Genomic DNA, 9,731 nt, shown 5'->3' on the forward strand with positions numbered 1-9,731 from the left:
TAGCATCCCTTGGAGCATTGGTGGTGGCCGAAATTATTCATCCTTGAAGAAAATTATTGTGGTCGGCCATCCTCTTCCTTTCTTCTTTTTTTGTGGTGGCCGAAACTTATCTCTTGCTTGGAGTTCTTGTGGTGGCCGGATACTACTTGGAGAAGAAGAAGAAGAAGGAGAGAAATCTTGTATCCCTTGAAGCTTGGTTGGTGTTTTGTTCTTCGTCCTTGGTGAAGCTTCTTTGTGTTGGCCGAACCTAGCTAGGAGAAGAAGAAGGTGCTTGGTGGTTTCTCATCTCGGAAGATCGTTGCCCACACAACGTCCGAGGTTAGGAGAGGAATACGGTAGAAGATCAAGAGATTTTTCTACAAGGTATAACTAGTAATTTTTCTTTCCGCATCATACTAGTTATTTATGGAAATAATACCAAATACAAGAGGCTTACGATTCTAGAATTTTGAATATGTTTTTCGATGTTGTGTTCTTTTGTTTTTTCTTTTCCTTGTGATTTGGTTGTTCTTTTCGGTTAACCTAAAGTTATTTTAGGAAATTAAATATTAGCTTTCTATAAAAGGTTTTGTCTAGTCGGTGGTGGTTGCTCCCATATCCAAGAAGGCCGTGTGCCTCGCCACGTCAGTACTGGGAACCAATTATGGAAATTAATATTTAATGGAATTAATAACTTAAGGTGATTTGGGTCAAACGTGTTAAGTTCCGCAGGAGATCCAAGTCAAAACCTAAAAGAACAAATAGATTAAGTTTTGAATCAAACGTGTTAAGTTCCGCAGGCGATCCAAAATTTAATTTAAAAGAACACATGGTAGCTAGGAAAAGGTTCATACCTTTGTACAAAATTTTTGTACAGTGGAACCTCTAGGTTTTCCGAGTAGCAACTAACAATATCATCATCCATACGTAAATAAAATTTATCTTATTTTATTATTGTTAACCAAGTCTTTTTTGGTCTTCCTCTTCCTTGTTTGATATGCGCGTTTGTCGTAGTTTCACATCGTCTAACTAGAGCATTTATTGATGGTCTAAGCACATGCTCGTACCATCTTAAATGTCTCTCGGAGTTTTCCCTCAATAGATGCAACTCCGACATTCTCTCTAATGCTCTCATTTCTTATTCTGTCTATTTTTGTATGTCCACAATCTCTACAACACTCATATTTCGCTCATGTGCTCGAATCGTAGCATAACATTCAACTTCATATAACACAGCAGGTCTAACTGTAATTTTATATAATTTTTCTTTAAGTTTTAGAGGTACTTTACGGTCACATAAAACACCTGATGCTCTTATCCATTTCAACCATCCTGCTTGTATTCTATATAAGACATCTCTCAATCCCTCCATTTACAAAAATGATCCTAAATATCTAAAGCTCACGGTTCCGGACAACTTGTCATCTCTTATCTTAACAATTGTCTCATCATGTCTAACGTTACTAAACTTAAATTTCATATATTGTCTTTATTCTACTAAGCCTAAAACCTTTCCCTTCTAGTGTTTTCTGCCAAGATTCTACTTTAACATTTACTTCTTCACGTGTTTCATCTACAAAAAAAAATATCATTTGCAAATAACATATACCACGGTACTGTGTCTTAAATGTGTGCAATGAGTTCGTCCATAATTAGTATAAAAGATGGAGACTTAGAGTTGATCCTTGATGTAATCCTATCTTTATGGGCAATGCTTCAATTACTCTGCCTGAAGTCTTTACTCTAGTCGTTACATCCTCGTATATATCTTTAATTAGTTCAATATATATTAGTTAACATCTCTCTTTTCTAGAATTCTTCATATAGTTTTTCTTGGGAGTCTATTATAAGATTTTTCTAAGTCAACGAATACCATGTGTAGATCTTGTTTTTGCTCCTGTTATTTTTGAATTAATTGTCTAAGAAGATGTATAACTTCTATTGTACGACCTTGTAGATATGAACCCAAATTTATTTTCGGTCACCATGGTCTCCTTCCTTAATCTTTTTTCTATTACTTTTCCCAAAATTTCATGGTATGACTATTAGTTTAATACCCCTATAGTTTGTACAATTTTGTACATCTCTCTTGTTCTTATATAAGGGCACTAGAGTACTTATCCTCCATTGATCAGACATTTTTTTCGGTTTCAATATCATGTTAAATAATTTTATAAGTCATTCAATACCTTGTTTCCCTAGACACTTCCATACTTCTATCGGAATATCATTTGGTCCAACAGCTTTTCCACTGAGTCGTCCAAGCGGCTGAATTATTCGGTCGGCGGATAGATGATGGTCGTTATCTGTCATTGGCCATTCGACCCGAAAGACTCAGAAGTTGCCATCCCCTTGGACTTGGATAGAGAGGCTAGCCAGATTGAGGATACCCGAGCGGCTCGCAAAGGAGATAGAGGAGGATTGTACGTGATCGGAGGTGCGCATATAACTCCTAGTGGTAGTTTGGACATGGATGGTGTTCGGTTGGATGAAGGGGACGTGTGGGGTGCTACCGATACTTGCGGTAAAGGGGCGGGTACAGAGGTCTCGTCCCGCTTGGAGGACGGGCATGAGCTGGCTGAGGTCGGGGTTCTCCAGAGCGAAAGTAGTAGACCTAGATGGCACCTTTGCGCGACACCTCTTGTGTCGAACTAATGGCTCACCAGAGGTGCCCGAATCCGAGGCCACCATGATCGGAAGAAGCAAGGGACGTTCGGGATGAGGGTCCACTGAGCCAATCACTCCACTTGCAACCGTCGGACTGGCACCTCCATGCCCAATCGCTTGGGTGCCCTTAGCATCTCCGAGCGGATCTTCATGTGAGCCGATCGGTTGGAGGCTTCGACTTTGCAGTTCGGGCGCACCTGTGACATTGATCTCGGCGTCTGCGAGTTTACTCTTGCCAGTTAGACACGTTGCAACATGACTTGGGCTGCAAAAAAAGAAAACAAATCTATTAGATTCAAAGATAAGGAGAAAAAAGAGCATACCTAGGCTGTACTGTAGCCGCATTCGGATTGGGAAAAAAAAATATATATATAAAAGTTTTATGATTTACAAGGATTGTTATAGATATTATTATTAAGGTTTAGGAAAAAAAAACTTTTTGAATTAAACCGATCATGATTTGGAATTGACAGTTTTACAGTTTAGAACTCTCAGTTCGATGACTCTTGATAGATCAGTCTTTAACCTTAACCATCTAAGACGGTTCACAGTTCAAAATTATTATATTAAAATTTTTTAAAACTATAAATTTATAAAATCATTTACTGTCGGACCATAATTAATAATAATAATTATATAGAAAAAACTATTAATTAATTGATAAAAATAAAAAATAAACGCAAAATCATTCATCTGCAAATGATTATAAATATAGAGAATTGATATCAGTGCCACTACATGCAGGATATCAGAGGTTTTTTATTTTTTCATTTTTAAAAATAAATATTTTCGTAAATATAAATTTCAAATACATTATTAAATCCTGTAAATATATTACTCTACCCTGTAAATATTTTTTTTTAACTAAATACTATAACATAATTGGAAATTTTAATTTCTAGGGATAAAATCTTAATTTTTTTCACCAGAGTATTAAAAACGTATATATATATATATATATTACAAGGAAGTATAAAAAATTAAATGGCTTATCTGTTACGTGGTTTGGACAATTGCCATCATTTTTCGAGTTCAAATCTCAACGTCGGTTCTTGTTTTTATTTCACATCATTATTGTTACCGGTCCAACAAAGCTGCCCAACAAGCTTTCGACGTTACCAGCCCAACAAGCTTTAGACGGCCCGTTTGAAAGTACTATTTACTCGCTACCCTACTTTTTTCCTTTTTCTCCGCGCTTCCGCAGTTCCTACTTCCCCTCCCACTATGACACCTAGGCCGGCATCGGTACGGTATACCGTATCCAAAATCGAATACTGTATATCGTACCGAAAAAATCGGTATTCTAAAAAATGATATCGATACCGTATCGAATTTCGGTATACCGAAATATCGGTACGGTATTATGCCGAAATTATATATATATTACATATAATATATAAAAAATAATTCTCTTCTAATGAAGGCAGTGATCATATAAGAACAAGAGTTGGGATTTCGGATCCAAATATGCAAGATTGAAGATTAAACCAGTAGCTAGTGGTCCCAGGATGGTGGCTCGTCGGAGATTTATCGAAATCTTGCCAGAAATAACTAAATGCTAGCTGAAAAAATAGGGGAAGCATAGGCTTCAATCCCTACTACAAATACCATAAATCCACCAAAGAAACAAAAGCTAAAACTCACCGTAAAATCGGACAAGAACTTGCGCAAGCATAACTCTCAAAACAGAGCTCGGTGATTAGATTTTTTCAAATTCAATGAAGGGAAAAAAATATTAGGGCTGGAGAAGAAGTTTCTAAATTGTTGTGTATCTTCTCCGGCGACTACGTGCGGTGGTCGACTGTGGAAGGAAAGAATCGCGAGTCGTGACGTGTGCACCGACGGCGCAAGGAGAGAACATGATTTGGGGCCGTTTAGGGTTTGGTTTAGGCTTTAGGGGAATCTAAATTAATCATTTAATTTATAATTACTCGGTATTTCGGTATACCGAAATATTTTAAATCGTTACCGTTACCGTTACGACAAATTCGGTACAGTATGATACCGTACCGAATTTTTCGGTATACCGAAAATTTTGGTATATACGGTATTTTTCGGTATGATTTTTCGGTATTTCGGTATTTCGATATTTTTTTTCAGCCCTAATGACACCTCTCCTCTCCCATTTTGTTCGGCGATCTCACCTCTCCCATTTTGTCCGGCGATCTCAATGCTTCGGTCGTGGCGCAAATGTTGGTCGTGGTGCAAATGTTGCAGTCGAATCTTCTGGTAAGATATTTTCTCACATATTTTCGGATCGAAGAATTCTTATGTTCGGAGAGATAGCAGAAAATACTGCTTCAAAGGTAGTAGATTCAATGATAAAGATGTAGATTAAAAACTCTGATCTACCTATCAGTCTCCTCATCAATTCCAATGGAGGAGAAGTTTTGAAAACCTTCTCTATTTTAGAGATTATGAAGCTATGTTCGTGTCCCATCTACACTTTTTGTCTAGGAGAAGCCGGATCCATGGCTTCTTTGGTTTTGGCTGCCGGCACTCCCGACCACAGATACTGTCTTCCGGCTTCCAGAATGTTGGTCTATAAGCCTTATTTGAAGGATTTGGAGGAGAAACCATCGAAGACCGAGCCAAAATTGATCCAGCCCCCATTGTTGGAGTTACCGCCAGAATCGATCGAGCCCCCATTGTTGAAGTCACCGCCAGAATCGATCGAGCCCCTATCATCGGACGATGTGAATGAGAGGATCCTTACCGAAGAACTCCAAACTATCCGGCAGATGGTAGCTGACAGCTATTCTAACCTTACCAAACACATTGCTGTTAAAAGCATCACTGAATGTCTGAATCTGAATTATGACGTCTATATGTCTCCCGAGGATGCAATCTCCTATGGTCTTATCGATAAGATCATATTCAACCCACGATCGTTCTACCCGTAGAAGATTGATAGATCATATTGATCGTTCTACCCAATCTCGAAGAGGCTTAAAATAGTACGATTTCTAGTAACAGTGTTCTAATTTTGTATTTTTTTTTTGCATTTCAACTTTGTTATCCCAACTTGTTTACAGTGTTCTAATTCTGCATTTTTTTTTGCATTTTTTTTGCATTTCAATTTTCACGCAAGTTGTAATTTAAGAGCAGGCTTTGGGCGAGGGCAACCAGGGCCCCTGCCCATGGCCCAAAATGCTACGGGCGGGCCCATTATATATATATATATATATATATATATATATATATATATATATATATATATATATATATATATATATGAGGAATGTTAGCCTGCGGTGCATTTCTTGTGATTTTGGTGCGGTTGCCTTCCTGATCGGTCTGGTGACCGATCAGGGAACCTCCTGATCGGTCTGCAGACCGATCAGATCATTTTCTGATCGGTCTACAGACCGATCAGAAGTTTCCCTGATCGGTCAGGAGGTTCCCTGACCGATCAGGAGGTTTCCTGATCGGTCCAGAGACCGATCAAGAATATACGTGGACTAAACCGCACCGATACCGCAGCATAAGCACCGTAGGTTAACATTTCTCTATATATATAATAAAAGTTTGTTTTTTCCAAAAATAAGTACCATATATATATATATATATATTTCTCTCCTGCGGCAGGTTTCGTGCGGCAAAGAACAGGCTGTCCAGGTTTGGTGAAGCAACAGAAGCAAAAAAGCAAAAAAAAAAAAAAAAAAAAAAAAATTAAAACCACGTCAGCTAAGTCAAAAAACGGAATCACAACCGCCTCCCTCTCTCTCTCTCGCCGCGATCTCCCCGCCAGCTAAACCCTAGCGCCGCGATCTCCCCGCCGCACCTCTCTCTCTCGCCGCGATCTCCCCGCCGCACCTCCCTCTCTCGCCTGAAACGCTGCGTCGGGTCTCCCTCACTCGCTGCGCCTTCCTCGTCGTCGCCTACTTCTCAACCGAAGAGAGCCCTAGCGCCTCTCTCCCCGCGCCTGGCTTCCTTGCCGCCACGAAGCCTCACAGGCGCCCTTCAAGGAGAACGTACTGTATTTAGCCTTCTAAATGTCCATGCGTAGGCATATAGATACACACATAAATCTGGAGCAGAAAATTACACAACATCTCTTTGCTTTGCCAGATAATAATCAGGTTGACGATGTACATCACTCTGAATTTGTTACTGGACGAGCAAGGAGTAGTTGGAAAAATTTAGCTGTGATAATCTGGATGGTAAATTGTGGCTCTTATTTATTTTTTTTTGTGAATCAGATCGAAGAAAAAACTCTGGTTCTTGCATTTTTTTAGGTGATATTTACTTTAATTATATGTAGTAAAAATTTTGAAACATCGTATTGCTTTTGATCACTACTTTGATATTGCAAACACATTAACCTTAGAGGTATGTCCTATTTTAATGGTTAAACTCTTGGATTTATGTCACATACATGGCTGTAGGTCTCATTCTTCAAATAGTTTCACGCGTCAGTAACAAAATCAGATTATAAAGCATTGAGGGCAGGATTCATCAATGTAAGTATTTGTCTTTAGATGCATCATTTATTCATTATATTATCTATTGACTATGCTACACTGCAATGATGGCCTTCTCTAGAGGCACTGTCCTTCTAATAAACAATATGATTTTCACAAATACATGTTGCGTACGCTTGAAGACGATTTTAAAAAAGTTGTTGGCATAAGGTACTTCTCTTTCCTGTGATTTTTTCCTTTTTTTTAATTGTTATCTTTCATCACTTAGCTTGTGATATTGTAAACTTGATTTCACGCAGTTGGTATCTTTGGCTCTTTGTTGTCCTATTTTTGCTGCTGAATATACATGGTAAGTTGAAAGTGCTAGTCCTTGTCAACTTTCACTCTGCGTTTCTATTACTGTATGTCTTCCAATTCCTATGACAAAAAAGGAAAGACTCTAGCTGAGTTAAGAATAAGAGGTAATCCCATCTCCTAATTTAACTGTGTAATTCTTTAGAGAAAAGTATCAAGTTTATTTAAATTTCTGGCTCATCATTGAAAATAGTATTTGTGAAACTTTTTAGGCTTATGTGGTGTTTGATATAATTTAATGCAGTAAGCAGAATAAGATTAGGAATGGAATGGAATAAAATGAAAAAGAGACTATAATCCATTCTATTCTTTGATTGTAATAATGGAATGTTAGAATTAGTGCAAAGGTTCATTCAATATTTGAACCATTTGATTCGTTCAGTTCTTTTAGTCAATATGATTTATTTGGCGGTGCCTGTCCTATTTTTAGTCCATTTGCCCAACATGCTGTTTCTAATAGTTCTTTTGTGCATATCGGTTTAGCTGTTCTGTTTGGCTTGCCCATCTTGTCAAATCCATCTTGCCTACCCAACCTACCTTCACTTGGCATGTGGTAACAGGGGAATGAAGCTTTTCACCTCTTGAAGTAGGAATAAATGAAATAAAATAATTCCTTGGAATGGATTATTCCACCTCAGACCATTCATCCAAACATGAAAAATAGATTCATAGAAAAAATAAACCATTCGACCCCTTCGATTTCACTTTACCATCAAAAATAGTCTTCTAATTCAGATTGTTGTTGCAGGATGGCACACCTACTTCTGGCTCTCTTTCCTGCCGCTTGTTGTAAGCCCACTCAACTATGCCACTGTCTAAGGAAATTCGTAACCGAAATCAACTAATTGCATTTGCATGATTCTAAGTTCTCAAATTTGTAGTTTATTTCTCATTTAGTTTCTATCCACTTTTCTCCGTGATCTAAAAGTCGGTTAGGTAAATCACAGCTTCTGCTTGCTGTTGGTGCAAAGCTAGAGCACATAATTACTAAGCTGGCCATGGAACTATCCGAAGAAATGTATCCTCAAAATCAGAATGAAGTTAACCGGGTGAAGCCATCGGATGAGCATTTTTGGTTCAACAAACCTGGAATCATTCTTTACCTAATCCAATTCATATTATTCCAAAACTCTTTCGAGATTGGATTTGGGTGAGTCAATCATGCAGATCTTCTAACATTCTCCTTGAATGTCGTATCTTGTTACTTACTGGCTGTAAAATATCTAGACCACCTACGGATTCGACTCTTGCATCATGGAGAGTATCGGCTACCTCATTCCAAGACTTGTCATAGGGTAATTATTTTACACTCTTGGGCTTCTTTTTACTTTTTTGTTGCTACAAAAGCAATTACGATAAATCTATGTATTTTACAAACCATTTGCATTTTTTTTGTTTGTTCAGTGTTATCATTCAAGTCCTGTGCAGCTACAGCACTCTTCCTCTATATGCTATTGTCTCCCAGGTAAACTAAACAAATCATAATTGTTGCTCCTTCTCAGACCTGTTTTGCCTTGTAATCTCATTCACAACTGAAACTCTTCGGTGTTTAGATGGGTGACATGTTCAAGCAATCGATATTTCATGAGAATATGCAACTTACACTACACGGCTGGGCAGCAGAACATGCCAAGAAAAGAAAAGAAAAATTTGGTTTTTCATCACTCCTACACTTTGGCAAGAAAAAGAAAGGTGAAAGTGAGATTCAGATTAATGTAGCATCGAGAGCCTCCGGGAGTTCTCAAGAGGCACAGCAATCAGATCCCTCTGAAGGGGTTGTATCCGTGAGGATCGAGAGCCCGCAACCTCGAGCTCCATAGCTTATTGGCAAGCTTTCAAAATGAATTTAGCAGCCCATGGATGGCTATCGAGAAACTTGTGTTCATGTTCAAAGGGGTTTTGCTTCTTGTACTTTGTTGTTCATAATTCATTCGTTGCTTTAAAAAAAAGCAGCCATATATGTTTCTTTCAGATATATTGGTATTAATAAAATCATCGAAATGACTTTATTGTTTCTTATTTTCTTAATCTCTTTGGCATAGTTTTGAACTTATGCTGAGATCTTCTAACTTGTTTGTAGCGCCTATTTCATTATCTTTTTTTTTTATCTCCTTAATAGAATTTCTCCCAAATAGGTTGTGTGCTTAATGAAAATATATTGATATTCAAAATTCTCGTTCTTTTGAAACAACAGCTATTTTTATAAACCAACAAAAGCTATTCCAAGTTTGGATGAAATGGACTATACGTAAAAGTATAATAAAATTTTATCAAATTGAGATCTCAAGGACTAAAATTTATCTACTC

The 9,731-nt window shown here is 37.8% G+C and overlaps 1 pseudogene; it reads left to right on the plus strand.

Moving 5' to 3' along the window:
• The first annotated feature begins 6,647 nt into the window (after positions 1-6,647).
• Positions 6,648-9,452, plus strand: LOC121979868 (annotated as a pseudogene).
• Positions 9,453-9,731: the final 279 nt, after the last annotated feature.

Source organism: Zingiber officinale, chromosome 5A (genome assembly GCF_018446385.1).
Source record: "Zingiber officinale cultivar Zhangliang chromosome 5A, Zo_v1.1, whole genome shotgun sequence".
Classification (NCBI taxonomy): domain Eukaryota; kingdom Viridiplantae; phylum Streptophyta; class Magnoliopsida; order Zingiberales; family Zingiberaceae; genus Zingiber; species Zingiber officinale.